Here is a 25107-nt window from a genome sequence, read left to right as displayed (position 1 = left end):
TCCCATGGAAAGGGGATTGTGTTGTAGATTTTCAAAAAAATTTCCTCCTATTCGTTCCAGTTTTATCAGTTTTTATTTTGTTTTGATTATCAAATTGGGGATTTACAAGATTAATGTCTTCTTTTTTTGAGGAAGGACTGCTACAATTTTTTCCTTTAATTACTGTTGATTTCTTTTTTATTGCTTATAAATTTTTGATTCCGGTATGTATTTTTTTTTTTCTTCTTAAATTATTTTATAGATTACAATACTTATGCCATTAAAATTTTAAAACGAAAAGATGCATATTATAATAATTGAAAAAATCAAATCAAAATCACCTTAGTGCCGGTATCTATTAGACACGAAAACCGGGCAAAGACAAAGGAAATACTCCAACGTCTCATCGTCACTTGCAGCATCGATTTTACATAAGCGAGCTCGTAGTCCTATGTGTCCCGTTATGATACCAATAGCTATACTGACCTCCTTCTTTCTTCCTTTCAGTAATAGCCTTGTCTTCTCACGATCTGTATGCCCCCATAGGACTTTCGCCGTCCTACCGAACGTTTCGCTCTTCCACAATGTTGAATGCGCATTCGCCGCTCACTTCCTTAACTCGGACTGCGTCGACCCGAAAGGCTTCGGGTTAACCAAGTTTATTGACGGCAGTCCTCTGGCCTTCACCGCCAAATTGTCAGCCCTTTCCTTTCTCCTTACTCCGTTATGACCCGGCACCCAAACGATGCGAATTTTGCCATCCTCAGAGATGGCGTTAATCTCCATCTTACACTGCAAGACTGTTCGTGACCTTACCGTCCTGGTTGTTATTGCCCTTATGGCAATTTTACTGTCGTTAAAGATGTTCACACTCGACATTCTCGCGATAGCACCACACCACTTCACGCATTCCGTGATCGCCCGGATCTCCGCCTGCAGGACCGTATTATGGTCAGGCAGTCTAAAACAGATCTCAGTCCCTGGGTTCTCAGTTTAAACGGCTAGGTCCACTCTGTCCTCTAGCTTTGATCCACCCGTTTAACATGATCTTCCAGATGACAATACTAGGGTTCCGCCAATCCAAGACTGTGCCCATGGCAGCAGTGCCTTGCACTTGACTTCAAGGTTCATCTCAAGTATCCGATCGAAAACCACTTCCCTTCCTTCCAGGTTTCCTATCGTCGCCTCGATTATAACGCGATGGTATGAACTGCTCTCATCCTCAATTCATTCTCCCATCGCCTTAAGTCTCATAGCCGCAGTGGCTGCTTTACACTTAATCTGTATGTCAATGGGTCGGATATCTATGCCTATCTCCGCCTATGCCAAGACAACATTTTCTCTGAACCTGTTGTATGGTCCTTATGTTGCACTTTTTCCCCATAGCAGTCCACCAAACTACAGAGGCCTATGAAAGTATTGGTCTAATCACGCTCCTGTAGAGCCAGTGGACTATCCTCGGACTCAGGCCCCATTTCGAGCATACGGCCCATCTACTTAGTGCCCAACATCTGTGAGCCTTCTCAGTACGCTCCTGAATGTGACACTTCCAATTTAGTTTCATGTCCAAGATCACACCAGAGTATTTGACCTTGTCAGATATCGAAATCGTCTTATCGAGGAAACGTGGTGCGTTAAATTGGCCCACCTTCGTCTTCCTCGTGAACAGGCATATTTCAGTCTTCTCTGGGTCAACATTGAGATCTCTTGGTCTAGCCCAGTCATATACCTTTCGGCCCTTCTGCATAGCTCGTTCGGATCCTTTCCCCTTAGAAGTGTTATAACATCGTCTGCGTAGCAGATGGGTTCAAATCCCTCCTCAGTCAGTATCCGTAATAGGTCATTTATGGTGGTAGATTTATTAGTACATATTAATAATTTAAGGTCGGTACCGAGCTCAGTTATCGCCAAAGGATTTGTGGTAGATACTATTCTTGTGTAATTCAAATATGGTTTCAAAGTTAAAAAATACATCTGTTTTAAACATCGGTTTTAAAACATTAGTGTTTCAATTTTTTGATGAAATATAATTCCCAATGAGTGGTGCTTACCCACCCCAAAGAGGCCTTTCTACATTTATGGCGGTGTGTATATCAAATTGTGATGGGTACAACAATCTGTTGTGGGTATACCAAACAGTGGTGGGTACAACAATCCATGGTGGGTATACAACACTGTGGTGAGTATAACAATCTATGGTGGGTATAACAATCTGTGGTGGGTACACTAAACAGTGGTGGGTATAACAATCTATGATGGGTATACCAACCTGTGGTGGGTATAACAATCTGTGGTGGGCATACCAAACAGCGGTGGGTATAACAATCTATGGTGGACATACCAGTGGTGGGTACAACAATCTATGGTGGTTATACCAAACAGTGGTGGGTATAACAATCTATGGTGGACACACCAAATAGTGGTGGGTATAGCAATCTATGGTGGGTATAACAATCTGTGCTGGGTATACCAAACAGTGGTGGGTATAACAATCTATGGTGGACATACCAAACAGTGGTGGGTATAACAATCTATGGTGGGTATACCAATCTGTGGTGGGTACACCAAACTGTGGTGGGTATAACAATCAATGGTGGGCATACCAAACAGAGGTGAGTATAAAAATCTGTAGTGTGTATACCAAACAGTGGTGCATATAACAATCTATGGTGGGCATACCAAAAAGTGGTGGGTATAACAATCTGAGGTGGTTATACCAAACTGTGGTGGGTATAGCAATCTATGGTGGGTATAACAATCTGTGCTGGGTATAACAAACAGTGGTGGGTATACCAAACAGTGGTGGGTATACCAAACAGTGGTGAGTATAACAATCTATGGTGGGTATAAAAATCTGTGGTGGGTATAGCAATCTATGGTTGGCATACCATACATAGCAATCTGTGTTAAGTATAGCAATCTGTGGTAGATGTAACACCGTGGATTCTGCCAAAAATGTAGAGAAAATTAACTTAGTTGAGGGAATTGGCGTACCTTGGATGGTCTTGGGGGGCTTTAGCCACCCCTATGTAAGGCTTCTTGAGATCCGTGCCCTAGATGGTTTATATGAGTTTATATTCGGATATATCTGACATACATACCGGGACCATAAAAACTGCATTTATTACCCGATTTCGCTGAAATTTAATACAGTGAGCAGCGTTGTAAGCAGTGCCCTTCGATATTCGCGTTCAACATGACCTCCATCAATCTATTTTTGGACATAGCGGTTAACATACCTAATATATATATATAATATAATAATATATATACCTAATATACATACCAATATAGACCTAAGGTGGAGGGTATCCAAAGTTAGAAATATTTATTTCCGACCCTGTAAAGTATATATATTCTTGATCGTCGTAAAAACTGAAGGACATCAGTCTTTCAAAATAGAGATATTGATCTGAAACTTTGCACAGATTCTTTTTTTGTCCATAAGCAGGTTAAGTTCGAAGATGGGATAAATCAGACCATATCTTGATATAGCCCCCATATAGACCGATTCGCCGATTTAGGGTCTTAGGCCCATAAAAGCCACATTTATTATCCGATTTTGCTGAAATTTGGGGCAGTGAGTTGTGTTAGGCTCTTCGACATATTTCGTCAATTTGGCTCAGATCGGTCTAGATTTGGTTATAGTTGCCATATAGACCGATCCTCCGATTAAGGGTCTAAGGCCCATAAAAGCCACATTTATCATCCGATTTTGCTGAAATTTGGGACAGTGAGTTGTGTTAGGCCCTTCAACATCCTTCGTTAATTTGGCCCAGATCGGTTCAGATTTGGATATAGCTGCCATATAGACCGATCCTCCGATTTAGGCTCTTGGGCCCATAAAAGACGCATTTATTGTCCGATTGTGCCAAAATTTGGGACAGTGAGTTGTGTTAGGCACTTCGAAATCTTTCTTCTAAATGTGGCCCATATAAGTCACATTTATTATACGATTTTGCTGAAATTTTGGACAGTAAGTTGTGTTACGACCTTCGACATCTTGCGCCAATTTGGCCAAGATCAGTCCAGATTTGGATATAGCTGCCATATAGACCGATCCTCCGATTTAGGGTCTTGGGCCCATAAAAGCCACATTTATCATGCGATTTTACTGAAATTTGTGACAGTGAGATGTGTTAGGCTCTTAGACATCCTTCTTCGATTTGGTCCAGATCGGTCCAGATTTGGATATAGCTGCCATATAGACCGATCTCTCGGTTTATGGTCTTGGGCCAATAAATACCACATTTATTATTCGATTTTACTGAAATTTAGGACAGTGAGTTGTGTTAGGCCCTTCGACATAACTCTTCAGTTTGGCCCAGATCGGTTCAGATTTGAATATAGCTGCCATATAGACCAATCTCTCGATTTAAAGTCTTGGCCCCATACAAGGCCCATTTATAATCCGATTTCGCTGAAATTTGACACAGCATCTTATGTTAGACTTTTCGACATCCGTGTCGTTTATGGTTCAGATTGGTCTATATTTGGATGTTGCTACCATAAAGACCAATATTTTGTTCTAGAAAATTGAACAATGACTTGTACTCCCGAATTCAGTCCAAATCGTACCATATTTCGCTAAAGCTGCTATGGGAGCATAAATTATGAATTTTTCACCTGATTATGACGAAAGGTGGTTTACATATATACCCGAGGTGGTGGATAACCAAAGTTCGGCCCGGCCGAACTTAATTCCCTTTTACTTCTTCCTTAATGGAATGTTCTTGGGAAACTAAGTGGAAGTATTAGAATAAGATAAACATGTATTCATGGTAATTACAATTCAATTTCCATTTATTTATGCGTACGCCTAAGTAGTTCATTACATTTCTTAAACAATTTTTTGCAGCGAGACAAACAAATGATACTGAAATTCCAAACCTTCCCCACCCAACCGCAATGATTAAAAACATTTGGCTTGATGCTAAGAAATTGCCCCCACAAAAACACATGCATTTAGTGCTTATAAAGTGCTGCCTTGTAACAATGGCAACATAAAGTTAAGTAATTAATTTTAATTTGCTTAAGCTCTATTCGTTTTTTTTTTTTTTTATTATAAACTGTTTCTGCTCAATTTGTGTTTTTTTTTTCCAAAAATACAAAAAAGAAAGAAACATTATAAGCGATTTTGTCTGCTTCATTGTTTATTTTGTCTGATTTTTCTGCATTATTTATGTTGCTGTTGTTGTTTTTTCTTTCTTCTGCGTAACAACTGTAAAGAGCAAGACTTGAATACACACACACAGAGTAAACCATTAAGTTAAGTATTTAATTAAGATTCGTGATTATTAAAAAAAATCACTTCATATTACTTGAAAAAAAGTTTTTGTTGTTGGATTGTGGTTTTATGTTTTAGGTGTTTTTGTTTTTTTTTTTGAGGTAAGCAAGGAAAGTTTTTAGGTATTGAGGCAATTGAGGTCATTTTGGAAGGGACTAGAGAATATTTTTTTGGGCTTAAGATTTTAATGATGTTATTAAATCTTAAATGCTTTAAACATTTGTTCAATTAATTTAAGGCGAAAAGAAATTGAAAAAAAAGTTTCTGGATTTAAATATTTTGGCGATGTTTAACAAAAGACAAAATAGTAAAGAAATTATTGAGTTGCCCAAAAAGTAATTGCGGATTTTTTAAAAGAAAGTAAATGCATTTTTAATAAAACTTAAAATGAACTTTAATCAAATATACTTTTTTTCTAAAGCAAGCTAAAAGTAACAGCTGATAACTGACTGAAGAAAGAATGCAATTACAGAGTCACAAGCTGTGAAAAAATTTGTCAACGCCGACTATATGAAAAATCCGCAATTACTTTTTGGGCAATCATACAACATTCCTTAAAAAACCCCAGGCTTTATGTAAATATTTTTTCTGTAATGATTTGGGGCCACACCAATGCAGCCTACATATCGTGACAAGATTTTTATTTCAACATCTCACTCCATACGATATTCAAAAGGTAGTATTTATAGCAGAAACCCATGGTACGACCAAGAGTGTCAAGATGCTACTGAAGCCAAGAATGCGACATGTAGAAAAACCCTGCTATCAGTAGCAACGCAACGGGAGAAAAGGAGAGAGGAGAAACGTATATTCCGCAGAAAGAAAAACTAAATAAAAAGACGTGAGTGTGAGCGAATTGAGATGTACAGGAGTCAGAATGAAGTCCGGAAATTCTACTAAAGAATTAAACATCAAACCGATGGCTTTGGTGCAGGCACATCCTCCTGCAGAGACAAAGAAGGAAATCTAATATGCTGACGATATGGAAAGAACATTTTACCCAACTGCTAGTGTCAGACGTTGGCGGCGAAGAGGATACCGCAGAACCAATCCCTGATGATGGTATAGAATGTTTACCTCCTCCTAAGCCGAAGGAGATCCAAGTAACAGTGACCCAACTAAAGAACAACAAGGCAGCAGGAGCCGACGGTTTACCCACTGAACTATTTAAGACTGGAGGCGACATGCTGATAAGGCATATGCATCAGCCTATCTGTGCAATCTGGCTAGAAGAACGCATATCAGATGATTGGAACCTCAGCATACTATGTCCCGTACACAAGAAAGGAGACAAGACGGAATGTGCCAACTACAGAGGAATAAGTCTCCTCCGCAACGCATACAGGATACTCTCGAGCATACTGTGTGAAAGATTAAAACCTAAAGTCAATGGTATGCTGCTTGATCTAGAGGTTCTCTCTTGTAGCGCTGAACCTCACGCTCTAGATCATGTAGATCTACCTTAAGGCTTCTGGGCTTCATCTACAAGATGATGATTTGGATGGTTTCTGCGATAACAGCCCAAAAGGTATTGCTTAGACAGCATGTAGTTATGTCTTCGCACTGGTAGGATCTTTGTTTCCTGATGGAGGTGGTCCACATGAAAACTGAGGAGACAGCCCGTCGCAGTTCGGAGGGCGGCATTCTGACATACCTGAATATTATTCCACTGCGTGTCACAGATAATTGGGCCCTATCAATGCGGCTTTAGACCTGGTAAATCCACCCGGGACCAGATATTCACACTGCGACAAATCCTGGAAAAAATCCGAGAAGGACAAATCGACACCTACCATTTCTTTGTTGACTACAAAGCCGCATTCGATATTCCTTTACGTTCAGAAAGTGTTTCAAGCCATGTCTGAGTTTGGTATCCGGTTCCTGAGTAAGAATAGGAAAGAATCTCTCCGAGCAATTTAATACCAAACGAGATTTCAGACAAGGAGACAGCCTATCGTGTGATCTCTTTAATATGCTGCTGGAGAAGATTATACGAGATACAGATGTGAATAGATATGGCACACTAATCACAAGAGAGGAGACCACCGTAGCGCAGAGGTTAGCATGTCCGCCTATGACGCTGAACGCCTGGGTTCGAATCGTGGCAAGACCATCAGAAAAAAAATTTCAACGGTGGTTTTGCCCTACTTAAGCTGGCGAAATTTGTGAAGTACTATGCCATGTAAAACTTCTCTCCAAAGAGGTGTCGCACTGCGGCTCGCCGTTCGTACTCGGCTATAAAAAGGAGGCCCCTTATCGTTGAGCTTAAACTTGAATCGGACTGCACTCATTGATATGTGAGAAGTTTGCCCCTGTTCCTTAGTGGAAATCACAAGAGAACACATGCTACTTGCCTATGCCGATGACATCGATGTCATAGGTCGGTCACCGGAAGTAGTAACTGCAGCCTTTGAAAGAGTAGAAAGAGAATCAGTGAAAATGGGTCTGGCTGTAAATGGAGATAAGATAAAATGGATAGTTTCAACTCCTTAAAGGGTTGGTTGTACAGATCAGATAAAGAAAATAGAGAAAGTAGGGAACCACAACTTTGTCAGTAACTTTATCTACCTTGGCACCGCCATAACCGAAACGAATGACACCAGTTTTGAGATAAAGCAAAGAATAATACTGGCAAACAGCTGCTACTTTGTAATCTTCGTCTGCCTTCGTCGATAGACGAAGATCACACTATACAAGACACTGATACTATCCGTGTTGTTATATGGTTCTGAAGCATGGATACTTGTGAAAGCAGATGAGGCAGTACTTGGAGTATTTGAGAGAAAGATACTTCGAAAAATATATGGACCAGTTTTGCGTTAATGGAGAATATAGGCGACGTATGAACGACTAGCTGTATGAGCTGTATGACGATGATAGCATAACAACGGCTGCATTGGCTAGGTCATGTTGTCAGAATGGATGAAGAAGCTCCAGCAAAGAAGTCTTTTGAAGGCAAACACGGTGGTACACACAAACCGGAAAGACCAAAAGCCCGATGGACAGATCAAGTGGTGGGAGACACCTCGAAACTTGGTGTCAGAGATTTTAGAATGAGCGCAGAAGATCGAGGCGCTTGGAACGCTACTCTACGTTCGGCTAGTGGAACAAATATTCTGTCAGTCAATTAAAGTAAAGTAAAGTCATATAGACCGAGGGTCTGAAGCTCATAAAAGCTTTATTTATTACTATTAAATAGTGAGTTGTTTTAAGCCTCTCGACAACCGACCCAAATATGAGTCAGATCAGACTATATATTGGGTTGCCCAAAAAGTAATTGCGGATTTTTTCAAAGAAAGTAAATGCATTTTTAATAAATCTTAGAATGAACTTTAATCAAATATACTTTTTTACACTTTTTTTCTAAAGCAAGCTAAAAGTAACAGCTGATAACTGACAGAAGAAAGAATGCAATTACAGAGTCACAAGCTGTGAAAAAATTTGTCAACGCCGACTATATGAAAAATCCGCAATTACTTTTTGGGCAACCCAATCGATATAGCTGTCGCATACACCGATCTTCCAATTTAGGATCTTAATCCCATAAAAATCAGATTTATTGTCTGAAAATGTTGCTAGAATATGAGTTCTCGGAACCTGAAAAAAATATGATCGAGACAAGCCCCTATTAAGACTTTACTACGGATATAGTAGTGGAGTTATTATCAAATAGGATGATTACTATATTCTTGCTTAATTTGGTCCAGATCGATCCAGATTAGGTTATAGGAGCCATATAGAACGCCTTTTATGGGGCCAAGACTTTAAATCGAGAGATCGGTCTATATGGCAGCTATGTGCAAATCTTGATCGATCTAGACCAAATTGCAGAAATATGTGGAGGGGCTTAACTTAAATCTTTGTCCGAAATTTCGGCAACATCGGACAATAAATGCGCTTTTTATGGCCCCAAAACCTAAAACCGAGAGATCGGTCTATATGGCAGCTATATCCAAATCTGGACCGATCTAAGCCAAATTGACGACGGACGTTGAGAGGTCTAACACAACTCACTGTCCCAAATTTCAGTAAAATCGGACAATAAAAGCGCTTTTTATGGCCCCAAAACCTAAAACCGAGAGATCGGTCTATATGGCAGCTATATCCAAATCTGGACCGATCTAAGCCAAATTGACGACGGACGTTGAGGGGTCTAACACAACTCACTGCCCCAAATTTCAGTAAAATCGGATAATAAAAGTGGCTTTTATGGGCCTTAGACCCTAAATTTGAGGATCGGTCTATATGGCAGCTATATCCAAATCTGAACCGATCTGAGCCATATTGATGGAGGATGTCGAAGGGCCTAAGACAACACACTGTGCCAAATTTCAGCAAAATCGGATAATAAATGTGGGTTTTAGGGGCCTGTGACCCTAAATCGGAGGATCGGTCTATATGGCAGCTATATCCAAATCTGGACCGATCTGAGCCATATTGATGGAGGATGTCGAAGGGCCTAAGACAACTCACTGCCGCAAAGTTCAGCAAAATCGGATAATAAATGTGGCTTTTATTGGCCTAAGACCCTAAATTGTAAGATCGGTCTATATGGGGGCTATATCAAGATATAGTCCGATATAGCCCATCTTCGAACTTAACCTGTTTATGGACAAAAAAAGAATCTGTGCAAAGTTTCAGCTCAAGATCTCTATTTTTGAAGACTGTAGCGTGATTTCAACAGACAGACGAACGGACATGTCTAGATCGTCTTAGATTTTTACTCTGATCAAGAATATATATACTTTATAGGGTCGGAAATGGATATTTCCATGTGTTGCAAACGGAATGACAAAATGAATATACCCCCATCCGTCGATGGTGGGTATTAAAAGATAGAATGTATGCGTTTCTCTATTTGCAAACAAAAAGTTATACTTAATAGGATGGGATTGTCTAATATTATTATAATCCCATCTCCTTATTTGAGAACAATCTTCCGAGCTGAGTTCGATACTTGCTGAAGGGTATATAACATAAAGTTCATTGAAAAGAAACGCACTTTTATGTGTTTTAGTTTCGCACTAATGGTGCAAATAACCAAAAAAATTTATGTTTCGTGGCAAAAACTATAAAAAACGTTAAAACCAAAACATCAGACTCGTACATTAATGCTAATGACCTTAAAGATTTGTAAAAAAAAACCAAGCATACAACTTGCTACACCAAACCTCATTTAGTTTCTGTTAAGAATTTAATATTTTAATGTTCAGACTTGTCTTTGGTTTTGGCTTAATCTTTAGCTTTTGGAAATCACTTGTATGGCAATCCCAAAGGCAAGGAAAAAAAATTCAGCTCTCAATACTTCTGTAGATTTTCATTACTTCTGGTAGTCTTTCAGTGTTTTGATTCTGCATTATTTCTTGTCTTTATGGTGGCGAATTTTTCTTTGAGAATGAACTTCTCTGGTGCATATTTCAGAACCTCAACTTATTTTTAAGTCAAGCCACCATAAACAGCACCCAGACGACGCCAATTGTGAATGGCTGGCAGTAGTAACCCTCAGCAATTGATTATTGCAAGTTTGTGTTTTTATTTCATTTTAGCTTTTTTTTTCGAAAATGACGTGAGATTTTATAAATGGCTTTAAAGCAACAACCAGCAATCCCACTGCCATTAACCACATTGCAGCGTTCCAATCCAACTCGGCTCCATTCATTATTTTACTGCATGCTTAATTTTTTTTGTTTTTCTTCTTCTTCTTCTCATATTCAATTTTTTGAATGCATATTAACATTTAAATATTAAATAATGCATATGCATATAAAGTTAATTTTTTTCTCTTAGCTGTAAGGAAATTATTTATTGGCCCTCATGAGGACTGCCATTAAAAAAGCATGCCTTGTGGTTGGGCTGAGGTGGTTGGTGGCCGCTTTGTAAGGAAGTGAGAGTGATTGAATGATGATCATTTGATTTTTATTTCCCCCCCCCCCCCCCCCCCCCCCATCAAATGAGCTAATGAGTTTTATTGCCAAACCGCCAATCAAAAGTCATTAAACATTTAATGTGTTTATGAAATTAGACACGTTTCGTAAAATTTTCCTTGATGCATTTTTATGTGTGGTGCCTAAATCAGCCTAAATGATGATAGATAAGGGGAAACAATTAAATTTTATTTTTATAACAAGTAAAAAGGCATTAAGTTCGGCCGGGCCGAACTTTGGATACCCACCACCTCGGGTATATATGACAAACACCTTTAGTCAAAATCTGGTGCAAATTGCATACCTTATGTCTCATAGCAGTTATATCGAAATATGTTCCGATTTGCAGCAAATACTAATAAGTACAGTAGCTATATCTAAAAATAAATCGATCTAAACCATATACGACACGGATGTCGAAAAGTCACTTTGTCAAATTTCAGGGAAATCGGAATTTAAATGCACCAAGACTTGAAATCGAGCTATCGGTCTATATGGCAGCTATATCCAAATCTGAACCGATCTGGGTCAAATTGACAAAAGATGTCGAAGGACGACTCACTGTCCCAAATTTCAGCAAAATCCGATAATAAATGTGGCTTTTATGGGCCAAAGTCCCTAAATCGGAGGATCGGTCTATGTGGCAGCTATATCTAAATCTGAACCGATCAGTATCAAATTGAAGAAAAATGTTGAAGGGCCTAACACAACTCACTGTCTCCAATTTCAGCGACATCGGACGATAAATGCGCTTTTTATGACCCCAAAATCTAAAAGCGAGAGATCGGTCTATATGGCAGCTATATCTAAATCTGAACCGATCAGTACCAAATTGAAGAAAAATTTTGAAGGGCCTAACACAACTCACTGTCCCAAATTTCAGCGATATCGGACAATAAATGCGCCTTTTATAAGCCCAAAACCTTAAATCGAGAAATCGGTCTATATGGCAGCTATATCCAAATCTGGACCGATCTGTGCCATATTGCAGAAGTATGTCAAAGGGCTTAACACAACTCACTGTACCAAATTTGGGCCAAATCGGACAATAAATGCGCCTTTGATGGGTCCAAAACTTAAAATCGAGAAATCGGTCTATATGACAGCTATATTCAAAACTGGACCCATCGGGACCAAATTGAAGAAGGATGTCAAAGACCCCATCGCAACTCACTTTCTCAAATTTCAGCAACATCAGATGAAAAATTCGCCTTTTATCGCCCCAAAACCTAAAACCGAGAGATAGGTCTATATGGCAGCTATATCCAAATCTGTACCGATCTGTGCCATATTGCAGAAGTATGTCAAGGGACTTAACTTTACTCACGGTCTCAAATTTCAGCGATATCAGACAATAAATGCGCCTTTTATATGCCGAAAACCTTAAATCGAGAAATCGGTCTATATGACAGCTATATTCAAATCTGGACCGATCGGGGCCAAATTGAAGAAGGATGTCGAAGGGCCTAACACGACTCACTGTCGCAAATTTCAGCAAAATCCGATAATAAATGTGGCTTTTATGGGTCTAAGACCCTAAATCGGCGGATCGGTCTATATGGCAGCTATATCTAAATCTGAACCGATCAGTACCAAATTGAAGAAAAATGTTGAAGGGCCTAACACAACTCACTGTCCCAAATTTCAGCAAAATCGGATAATAAATGTGGCTTTTATGGCCCCAAAACCTAAAACCGAGAGATCGGTCCATATAACAGCTATATTCAAATCTGGACCGATCGGGACCAAATTAAAGAAGGATGTCGAAGACCCCAACACAACTCACTTTCTCAAATTTCAGCGACATCGGATGAAAAATTCGCCTTTTATCGCCCCAAAACCTAAAAAGAGAGATATCGGTCTATATGGCAGCTATATCCAAATCTGGACCGATCTGTGCCATATAGCAGAAGTATGTTAAGGGAATTAACTTTACTCACGGTCTCAAATTTCAGCGATATCAGACAATAAATGCGCCTTTTAAAAGCCCAAAACCTTAAATCGAGAAATCGGTCTATATGACAGCTATATTCAAATCTGGACCGATCGGGGCCAAATTGAAGAAGGATGTCGAAGGGCCTAACACTACTCACGGTCGCAAATTTCAGCAAAATCCGACAATAAATGTGGCTTTTATGGGTCTAAGACCCTAAATCGGCGGATCGGTCTATATGGCAGCTATATCCAAATCTGGACCGATCTGGGCCAAATTGAAGAAGGATATCGAAGAGCCTAACACAACTCACTGTTCCAAATTTCATCAAAATCAGATAATAAATGTGGCTTTTATGGGTCTAAGACCCAAAATCGGCCGATCGGTCTATATGGTGGCAGATATCTTCAGATTTCTTGAAGTGAAAAAGTTCCTTGAGGTACACGTTCAACCTATCGCAGATGTCAACAATGGGTGGGGTCCCGATACAATTATCGTACAATCGTCCACGTATGATACGATCTCTATGCCGTCTGGAGGGAATGGAATGGACGTTAGGTAGAGGTTAAACAGTGCCGGAGATATCACCCCACCTTGGAGAACTCCCTGTTTCTCTCTACGGTGCTTCGACTTCTTATCCCTAAATAACAGAAATGACTGGCGACCACACAGATAATTCGCGACCCAGCGTTTCAGGCCTGACTGGAGGGACGTGTTGGCGATGTCCTTAAATATTGGGTTGCCCAAAAAGTAAATGCGGATTTTTCATATAGTCGGCGTTCATTCTAAGTTTTATTAAAAATGCATTTACTTTCTTTTAAAAAATCCGCAATTATTTTTTGGGCAACCCAATAGTTTGGCATGGCTGACCGTGTCGAATGCCTTCGATAGATTCAGTGGCACGAGGGCGATTCTATCACATGGCCTGGGCTGATTGAAGCCACGGCAAATGTGTGCGGTGATAGTATGCAAAGCAGTTGTTGTGCTATTCAGTCTTCGAAATTCATGGTGATGCTCGGCGAATGGAAATTCTCCTACGAGGCTCGGCAGGAGTAATGCCTTAAGCATTTTTGCTACTGGTGAGAGAAGGGAGATCGGTCTGAAAGATTCCCCCAAACTCGGGTCCTTACCAGGCTTCAGTAGCGGGATCACTCTGCCCATTTTCCAGACATGGGGAACAATAAAAGTCTTAAAGACAGGTTGAGGAAGGTAGTAAGGTACTCAACTCCAGGTGAATCCAGATTCACCTGGAGTTAATTCAATGTGAAGATTCCGTCAGGGCCCAACGCCTTGGATGATTTGGCGCCATGGACATTCGTACTTCGCTCACGGTAAATTATGATGGCTGTCCATCGGCTCAGAGACCACGGATATGGCGAATGGCTCTCACTCTCTTGCCCTATCACTCTCGGGATGCACAATAAATTGACGGTTGAACAACCTGGCGCATGTCTTCGGATCAGTCACGGTTACTTCGCCAAAAGTGACTGAGGTCCTGTCTACCGTCTGGCGAAATCACGATAGCGGTCGAACGCGTAAAGCTAGCCGCTCGAAACCTTGCACAGATACTTTATATTAATGTAGGTCGTAAGCAATTGCAAATGGGCTAAATCGGTTCAGATTTCGATATAGCTCCCATATAAACCAATGTCCCGATTTGACTTCTTGAGTCCATGGAAGCCAGAATTTTCATCCGATTTGACTGAAATTTTGAACAAGACTTCAATTATGACTTCCAACATATATGCCACGTATGATCGCATAGGTCTTTAAATAGATATAGCCCCCGTATCAACCGATCCACGGATTTGACTTCTTGAGCCCTAAATTTTCATCCGATTTGGCTAAAATTTCGAACAACGACTTAAAATATGACTTACAACATCCATGCCAAGAATGATCCGCATCAGTCTTTTAACAAATATAGCCCCCATATAAACCGATCCACGGATTTGATTTCTTGAGCCTTTAGAAGCCTTAATTTTCATCCAAATTGGCTGATATTTGAAACAAGGACTTGAGTTATGACTTTCTACTTCTATACTAAGTTGATTGGAATCGATCTATAAACAGATATAGCCTCCATATAAACCGATCCCCGGATTTGATTTCTTGAGCCCTTAGAAGCTTTCATTTTCATCCAAATTGGCTGAAATTTGAAACAAGAACTTGAGTTATGACTTTCTACTTCCATGCTATATATGATTTGAATCGATCTATAAACAGATAAAGCTCCCATATAAACCGATCCCCGGATTTGATTTCTTGAGCCTTTATTTTCATCCGAATTGGCTGAAATTGAAATCAAGACTTCAGATATGACTTTCAGGATCCGTTCCAAATATGATCCAAATCGGTCTATAAACAGACATAGCTCCCATATAAACCGATTTTCATCCAAATTAGCTGAAATTTAAAACATCATCCATGCCAAGTATGATCCGAATCGGTCAATAAACAGATATAGCCCCTATATAGATAGATCCCCGGATTTTACTTTTTCAGCCCATCGAAGCCTAAATTAGCTGAACTTTGGTACAAAAATTTGAGTTATGACTTCCACCATCCATAACAAGTATTACCAGAATCGGCCAATAAACAGATATAGCCCCCCTATATAAACCGATCCCCGGATTTTACTTTTTCAGCCCTTAGAAGCCTAAATTTTCACCTGATTTGGCTGAACTTTGTTCTAAAACCCTATCTTATGACTTACAACATCAGTGCCAAGTTTTATCCGAATCGGTCAATATGGTGATATAGGCCCCCCCCCTAAGTACCGATATGATTTCTTGAGACCGAAATAATTCAAAATACAAACTCAGTTAATAAAGGTACCTTTTTAACGGTATCCATGGTGTTGGGTTCCCAAGATTCGGCGTGGCCAAACTTAGCACGCTTTTACTTGTTTTTGTTAATTTATTATACCCTCCACCATAAGATGGGGGGTATACTAATTTCGTCATTCTGTTTGTAACTACTCGAAATATTCGTCTGAGACCCCATAAAGTATATATATTCTTGATCGTCGTGAAATTTTATGTCGATCTAATCATGTCCGTCCGTCTGTCTGTCGAAAGCACGCTAACTTCCGAAGGAGTTAAGCTAGGCGCTTGAAATTTTGCACAAATACTTCTTATTAGTGTAGGTCGGTTGGTATTGTAAATGGGCCATATCGGTCCATGTTTTGATATAGCTGCCATATAAACCGATCTTGGGTCTTGACTTCTTGAGCCTCTAGAGTGCGCAATTCTTATCCGATTGGAATGAAATTTTGCACGACGTGTTTTTTTATGACATCCAACAACTGTGCCAAGTATGGTTCAAATCGGTCCATAACCTGATACAACTGCCATATAAACCGATCTTGGGTCTTGACTTCTTGAGCCTCTAGAGTGCGCAATTCTTATCCGATTGGAATGAAATTTTGCACGACGTGTTTTTTTATGACATCCAAAAACTGTGCCAAGTATGGTTCAAATCGGTCCATAACCTGATACAGCTGCCATATAAACCGATCTTGGGTCTTGACTTCTTGAGCCTCTAGAGTGCGCAATTCTTATCCGATTGGAATGAAATTTTGCACGACGTGTTTTGTTGCGATATCCAACAACTGTGCCAAGTATGGTTCAAATCGGTTCATAACCTGATATAGCTGTCATATAAACCGATCTTGGGTCTTGACTTCTTGAGCCTCTAGAGGTCGCAATTATTATCCGATTTGCCTGAAATTTTGTACGACGGATTCTCTCATGACCATTAACATACGTGTTTATTATGGTCTGAATCGGTTTATAACCTGATATAGCTCCCATATAAATCGATCTCTCTATTTTACTTCTTGAGCCCACAAAGGGCGCAATTCTTATTCGAATTGGCTGATATTTTACACAGGTCTCCAACATATAATTTAATTGTGGTCCAAAGCGGACCATATCTTGATATCGCTCTAATAGCAGAGCAAATCTTTTCTTATATCCTTTTTTTGCCTAAGAAGAGATGCCGGGAAAAGAACTCGACATATGCGATCCATGGTGGAGGGTATATAAGATTCGGCCCGGCCGAACTTAGCACGCTTTTACTTGTTCTATACTGCTTTCAGATGCATAACAGTATATAATCGTACCATCATTAAAATGTTCACATTATTTACTCTAATTTTAGAAAAAATTTTTTTCTTTCCAACAATGAATACGGAATTCATTCATTTTATGAAACTATGAGAAGATGAAATTTACAGTAATCAGACTTTTCCTTGCATTTATGAACAAATTCTTTGTATTAATGAAAGTTTTCTTTGAAATAATGAAAACACACTAAGGAAACGCGTTCATTGATGCGATGAAGCAGTTTGTTGGGTTCTTTTGGTAGCAAAAAAACCAAATTAGCTTATGGCTTAAAACATATCAGATTTTCCTATTATCATACCAAAGCAACTCAAATTATAAACTTCGGCAACTCTATTATGTTAACCTACCTTAACTGCATCTGGTTTTTTTTTTGTTAGTTTTAAATTAAAATGTAAACTTAAAATTGTCATTATTAGATGACATATAGATGAGGCAAGCGTAAAACGTGATTTTTTATATAATAAACTTGACAGGTTTTTCGTTTAGTATCGAAAGATAATTTATTATACACATGTGCAGCGGATCTACTGCCTAGAGCTGGAAAAAAAACTGTAAAACGGTAAACAAAAGCAAAAAAAAAAAAACGAAACAGTAGACAATAATAGACACCATAATAATTAACTAAATAGCCACATAAAGACAGACAAACGCAGAGACAGACAGGCATGCAAGCGGAAAAAGGTTAAATAGTTAAGAAGGCAGGGACGTAGCATCAAGTTTCGACAAAGACAAAAACTATAAAAATATGCTAATAAATATTTGATACCTCAAAAAGAGGTTTGAAAATCCCCACCCTCTGTAATTATCTTCGTGTTGTGATACGCCTTTGCAGTCTTCCCTGAGTTTTTTTTTTTTTATTAATTATCAAACATTAATTAAATGCCATTGGCTGGTGCCCCTAACGTCAAAACCTATACAAGTGTCAAAAAATCAAATATAAGCAAAATATACACAAGACACTCAAACATACACAAAGCCAAGCGACATATGAACTTTTATGTATGTTTAAACACATGTTATTGTGGTTTGGTGTATCATCATATCAAATTAAAATATTGATTGTTTTTCTCATTTTTATTAAAATGTTTTTTTTTTAACAGTATCTGCTGCTGCTGCTGTCTGTTGCGGCGATGAGGTTTTATGCAATCAACTCATTTCCAAGTTAAACTCATCGTTGTGGCACGAGAGTGCAAAAGACCCTGGCGCCTGCATGGATTTTTCACACTACACATGAAGGGTTTTAATGGCCTTTTTGCCTCGTTTTTGTTGTGGCTGTTGTTTTTTATAGCATTTTTAAACTGACACGGGGGAGATTCGTTAATATATCGTTAATATTTAAATAAATATTAATAAAATGCATTGTTCAAGACAAAAACAAAATGCAAAAGTTAACACATTGTTGCATAAGTTGTGTTGGTAGCAACAAAAAAATGAATACCTGCAAGGTCTTTTTTTCGAAAAAATATATAAAAAACCAGTAAGGAAAGGCAAAAGTCGGGCGGTGCCGACTTTATAATACGCTAAACCTACCCTATAAACACAAAAGGGAGGACTACATCCAATTCTGAATGCTCGCCAAAATCTGACGAACAAATATTGGGTTGCCCAAAAAGTAATTGCGGATTTTTTAAAAGAGAGTAAATGCATTTTTAATAAAACTTAGAATGAACTTTAATCAAATATACTTTTTAACACTTTTTTTCTAAAGCTAGCTAAAAGTAGCAGCTGATAACTGACAGAAGAAAGAATGCAATTACAGAGTCACAAGCTGTGAAAAAATTTGTCAACGCCGACTATATGAAAAATCCGCAATAACTTTTTGGGCAACTCAATACATAGGAGCTATATCTAAATCTGAAACGATTTCGACCAAACTTTATGGATATTGTGGAATTCGTTGAGGAAAGCGTTGTACAAAATTTCAGGAAGATTGGTCAATAAGTGCGCTTGCAGTGGGTCTAGTAGTGAAAATCGGCGATATATATATATATATATATGAGAGCTATATCTCAATCTGAACCGATTTCAATGAAATTCACCTATAATATCGAGAGTCATAAGAAAATCCTTCCTGCCGAATTTCGAGAGAATTGGTTAACAAATGACTATTTTATTGCATTATTACCGCAAATCGGACGAACATATATATGGGAGCTATATCTGAATCTGAACCGATTTCTATGAAATTTAACAGAAATATCGAGAGTCATAAGAAAATCCTCCCTGCCGAATTTCGAGAGAATTGGATAACAAATTACCATTTAATTGCTGTATTACTGCAAATCGGACGAACATATATATGTGAGCTATATCTAAATGTGAGCCGATTTCTATGAAATTTATCAGAGATATCGAGAGTCATAAGCAAATTTTTCCTGCTAAATTTCGAGAAAATCGGTGTACAAATGACCATTTTATTGCCGTATTATTGAAAATTGGACGAACATATATATGGGAGCTATATCTGAATCTGAACCGATTTCTATGAAATTTACCAGAAATATCGAGAGTCATAAGAAAATCCTCCCTGCCGAATTTCGAGAGAATTGGTTAACAAATGACTATTTTATTGCATTATTACCGCAAATCGGACGAACATATATATGGGAGCTATATCTAAATCTGAACCGATTTTAATGAAATTTACCAGTAATATCGAAAGTCATAAGCAAATTCTTCCTGGCGAATTTCGAGAAAATTGGTTAACAAATGACCATTTTATTGTTGTATTACTCCAAATCGGACGAACATATATATGGGAGCTATATCTAAATCTGAACGGATTTCTATGAAATTTACCAGAGATATCGAGAGTCATAAGCATATTCTTCCTGCAAAAATTTCGAGGAAATCGGTTAACAAATGACCATTTTATTGCTGTATTATTGCAAATCGGACGAACATATATATGGGAGCTATATCTGAATCTGTACCGATTTCTATGAAATTCACCAGAGATATCGAGAGTCATAAGCAAATTCTTCCTGCTAAATTTCGAGAAAATCGGTTAACAAATGACCATTTTATTGCTGTATTACTCAAAATCGGACGAACATATATATGGGAGCTATATCTGAATCTGAACCGATTTCTATGAAATTTACCAGAAATATCGAGAGGCATAAGAAAATCCCTCATGCCAAATGTAGGGAGAATCGGTTAACAAATGACTATTTTATTGCATTATTACCGCAAATCGGATGAACTTATATATGAGAGATTTGAATATAGCTGCCATATAGACCAATCTCTCGATTTAAGGTTTTGGGTCTATAAAAGGCGCATATATTGTCCGATGTTGCCAAAATTTGGGACAGTGAGTTGTATTAGGGTCTTCGACATTCTTCTTCAATTCGACACAGATCGGTTCAGATTTGGATATAGCTGGCATATAGACCGATCCGCCGATATAGTGTCTTAGGCCCATAAAAGTCACAATTATTATCCAATTTTGCTTAAATTTGGGACAGTAAGTTGTGTTCGGACCTTCGATATCCTTCTTCAATTTGGCCCAAATCGGTAAAGAATTGGATATAGCTGCCATATAGACCGATCTCTCGATTTAAGATCTTGGAACCATAAAAGGCGCATTTATTGTCCCATTTTGCCAAAATTTGGGACAGTGAGTTGTATTAGGGTCTTCGACATTCTTCTTCAATTTGGTCTAGATCGGTCCAGATTTGAATATAGCTGCCATATACACCGATCTCTCGATTTAAGATTTTGGACCCAAAAAAGGCGCATTTATTGTCCGATGTGGCCGAAATTTGGGATAGTGAGTTGTAAGAGACCCCTCGACATCCTTCTTCAATTTGATTCAGATCGGTTTAGATTTGGATACAGCTGACATATAGACCGATCTCTCGATTTAAGGTTTTGGGCCCATCAAAAGCGTATTATTGTCCGATTTCGCCGCAATTTGGAATGGCCATTTGTGTAAGGCCCCTCGACATGTTTTTGCAATTTGGCTCAGATTGGTTCAGAGTTGAATATAGCTGCCATATAGACCGATCTCTCGATTTAAGGTTTTGGGCCCAAAAAAGGCGCATTTATTGTCCGATGTCGCCGAAATTTGGAACAGTAATTTGTGTAAGGCGCCCCGATATGTTTTTGCAATTTGGTCTAGATCGGTCCAGATTTGAATATAGCTGCCATATAGACTGATCTCTCGATTTAAGGTTTTGGGCCCAAAAAAGGCGCATTTATTGTCCGATGTCGCCGAAATTTGAGGCAGTGAGTTGTGGTACACTCTTCAACATACTTCTTCAATTTGGCTCAGATCGGTTCAGATTTGGATATTGCTGCCGTATAGACCATTCTTCGATTTAAGGCTTTGGTACCGGACAATATCCAATTTTAGGAATAATTTCAGGACCGGAAAAAATGTTTGCGCAAAACGTGGAAATTTCACATCTTCAGAAAATTGTGTCAAAATTGCATTTCTATAGGAAATTAGGTCAACATTTCATTACTATAGAAAATTTTGTCATAATTTTATTTCTATAGGAAATTTTGTCAAAATTTCATTACTAAAGGAAATTTTGTCAAAATGTCATTACCAAAGGAAATTTTGTCATTGTTATGGGAAATTTTGCATAAATTTCATTTCTTTAGGAAATTTTTTCCAAATCTCATTGTTATTGGAAATTTTGCATAAATTTCATTGCTATGGGAAATTTTATCAAAATTTCATTGCTAAAGGAAAATTTTTCCAAATTTCAATGCTATGGGAAATTATTTTTAAATTTCATTTCTATAGGGATTTTTTTTTATATAAAATTTTGTCAAAATTTCATTTCAGCGGGAATCTTGCCAATGTTTTCAATTTTTATGCAAAATGTCATAATTTTATTTATTTTGTTGTAACTTTTTCACCTTTTTATGTTTTTCTAGATTTTTTTTTGTGGATATTCGATATGGTTGATGTATTTTGTTATTATTTAAAATTTCTATGTCCAACTGCCAAAATCTTTCTTGGATCTAAGTCAAGGAAAAATTCCTTTCCTTTGGAAAAAAAATTTTTTTCTTGCTTAGCTCATAACATAAGAGATGTAAGGCAAAATACACTGGGAGGGAGGGTGATTTTTGTGACAGTGAAATGCTTCATTTGCTACAAACAAAGCAGCACATCTTTTTTGAGGAAGTCTGTCAAGGCTTTCAGCCGAAATCAATGCGACCATCCAAGCGGAGATGTCACAGATTGTTTATCGCCTCATTTCGTCATAATTTTCGCGTCATATGTTTACACAAGTGGGCGATTCATGGGCCAAAGTAAATAAATACAGCCGCACTCAATGGGGAAGTGCTAATGATTGGCGGCAGCGGTAGCAAAAAAAAACCAACGCCAAGCAAGAACAACAAACAGCAAAACTTTTGTTATATACTGTGTGAAGTTTAAGTTACTTTAACTTCTACTAGGGGCAATGTTGTTGTGTTCTTGTTGCTGCTACTTAAGGATGGTGTACAAATGAAGTGCTCAACAATACTACATACGTACCAAGGGTCAGTGACAAAGGCAACAATCGCTTATGTAGTATACGGTGAAAAAATTTACTCCCCAGCATAAACATTAAACAAAATTTGTTCTGAAAAATCTTTTTACAAACCTTCTTGAGAGCTAATCGAGAAAATTTCCCAATTATTTATTGTTTTGGCCTTAAGATATCTTAGATTTTCTCCCCATTATTTCTCTTAGTGTAGTTAGTAAGAAAAAAAGTTGCAGCAACAAAACTTTATCTTACCGATAGCCAAACTAACAGCAACATCGATGGAGTTGTTGTGGAAAATGATGACAAAGACAGACAGAGGGACTACGACAACGACAATATTTACACAAATAGTGGCTATAATAATATTTCTAAGACTCTCAAACCATGAGAAAATAGTCTTTGAACGACAATTGTTGTTGTTGTTGTTTGCAGCTCCCCGGTTTGTTTGTTTATTTGATTTTTGCCTCTTAAATATATTTGCAATTTCTCAGGAATAAGCAGCAGCGGCAGCGACGGCGGCGGCGACAACTGCAATTGCATTAGCACACAGCCACACTGAGCACAGTTGACTGCGAATGGAACCAACTGTGGTCGCAGGTTTTTGTTTCATGGGCAACTCGTGTTCTATGAATTGCTGCATGTGGTTGGTACTTTGAAGCTACTTTTAAACACAGAATGAAAATCTTTAAACTTTGGTAAGCCTCGGCCAATGCAATAACAATAGTTAGGTAGAGTTTGAAGTTGCACGAACACAACAGGCAGTTTTAAATAGTTTTGTGATAATTATGAGGAAAATTAAATTTTAAAATCTTAAAAAAAAAAAATTTTTTAAAAAATTTTAAATTATTGCAAAAAATCAAAAAAAAAATGGAAAAAAAAACGAAAAATCGAAAAAAATGAAAAATTTTGAAAAAAGGCATATGACAAAAAACATTTCTCAAAAATATCTAGAAAATCCATTTTTGGTACAGTTTTCCATAAATATCATGTCTCGACACAACCTTTCTGTACAATTAAATTTTCAACAAATTGTCAACCAAACTATAATTTCAATGAAATTTTCTAAAAAAAATAGAGTTTAAAGCAATTTTCTGTGCAAGTCTAATTTTGAAAAAAAATTCCATGAAAAAGATTTTTTTCCATTTTCAAGTTTTTTGCCTGTTAGGGCGAAGAAGTTTGTTTCTCTTTCGAGACGAGCTCAATGATCGGAGATTTTCTTTGAAAATGGAAAAGGAAAGCCAAAGATAGCAACACACACCAATCACCATGGAACGCGTTTCGTCTTTGGTTAGAAGACTTTTCACCCATATAAGATATGATGGCTTCAAGGGCCGTGCGTTGGTATGCTACAAAAACGCCTCTATGATACAATTACCACATAAAGCACGCTCGACAACCCTGTCTATTAGCTGTACTTTTTCCCAATGCATGTGTTTTCGTGTAACGACAGATTTTTTTTTCTGCGACAATTACACGACTTCCATGGTACACATGATTGCTTCGTGTGCCCAGTTTCGAATCCCGGCCGGGCTCTGCCGAATTTCTTCATTTTTAAGGTTTTTGCTTGTTAGGGTGAAGAACATTAAATTTTAAAATTTTTGTTTGTTTCTCTTTCGAGACGAGCTCAATGATAGAAGATTTTTTTTGAAAAAGGAAAAGGAAAGCTCCTTCCATTTTCAGTGAAAAAAAAAAATATTAAAATTTGTGAAAAAATATTTTGTCGAAATTTTCTCTTTTGATCAAATTTTAAAGATATTAAAAAAAACTTTTTAAATCGAAAATAGAATATAGCGGAAACCAATTTTTGAATAAAATGGTAAATTAAGAGTTTTATTTTACCCTTACCGTTCGAAATATTCTAAGATTTTATTTATTTTTAATACAATATTTGGGACTGGACCTGCAAAAAAAGAGAGATTATAATATTAGTAAAAATATTTCCTTTAAACATTTTTAAGATAAAAAAGTATTTAAAAAAATAAGTGAAAAGGGGTTAAGTTAGGCCGGTCCGAACATTGTATACCCACCAGCAGGGGTATATGTGTAAACCACTTTTCTACACAATCCGGTTAAAAATGCATAATTTATGCCCCCATAGCAGCCATATCAAAATTAGTCCGTTTTGGACCAAATTCAAATAAATTGCAGGACAAAAAATTGGTCTTTTTGGAAGCTATATCCAAATATAGACCTATGTGAACCATATGTGAAAACCTAACATAAGTCATTGAGTCAAATCTCAGCGAAATCGGATTATAAATGCGTCTATTATGGACCCAAGAAGTTAAATCGAGAGGTCGGTCTATATGGCATGTATATCCAAATTTTAACCAATCGACGCCAAATTGCAAATATATGTCGAGGA

General features: G+C 37.9%; 1 long non-coding RNA gene across 1 annotated transcript in view; it reads right to left on the bottom strand.

Moving 5' to 3' along the window:
• The window catches only part of LOC131997145 (uncharacterized), a 125560-nt gene that overhangs the window by 30728 nt on the left and 69725 nt on the right, over positions 1-25107 (bottom strand). Inside the window, exon 2 of the long non-coding RNA XR_009398088.1 lies at positions 24588-24642. This is a non-coding gene — a long non-coding RNA (uncharacterized LOC131997145). The remainder of the gene's footprint in view (positions 1-24587; positions 24643-25107) is intronic.

The sequence above is a fragment of the Stomoxys calcitrans genome, chromosome 4 (genome assembly GCF_963082655.1).
Source record: "Stomoxys calcitrans chromosome 4, idStoCalc2.1, whole genome shotgun sequence".
NCBI classification, from domain to species: domain Eukaryota; kingdom Metazoa; phylum Arthropoda; class Insecta; order Diptera; family Muscidae; genus Stomoxys; species Stomoxys calcitrans.
Note: the sequence above shows the minus strand (reverse complement) of the source record. Positions and strands in the feature narration are given on the sequence as shown.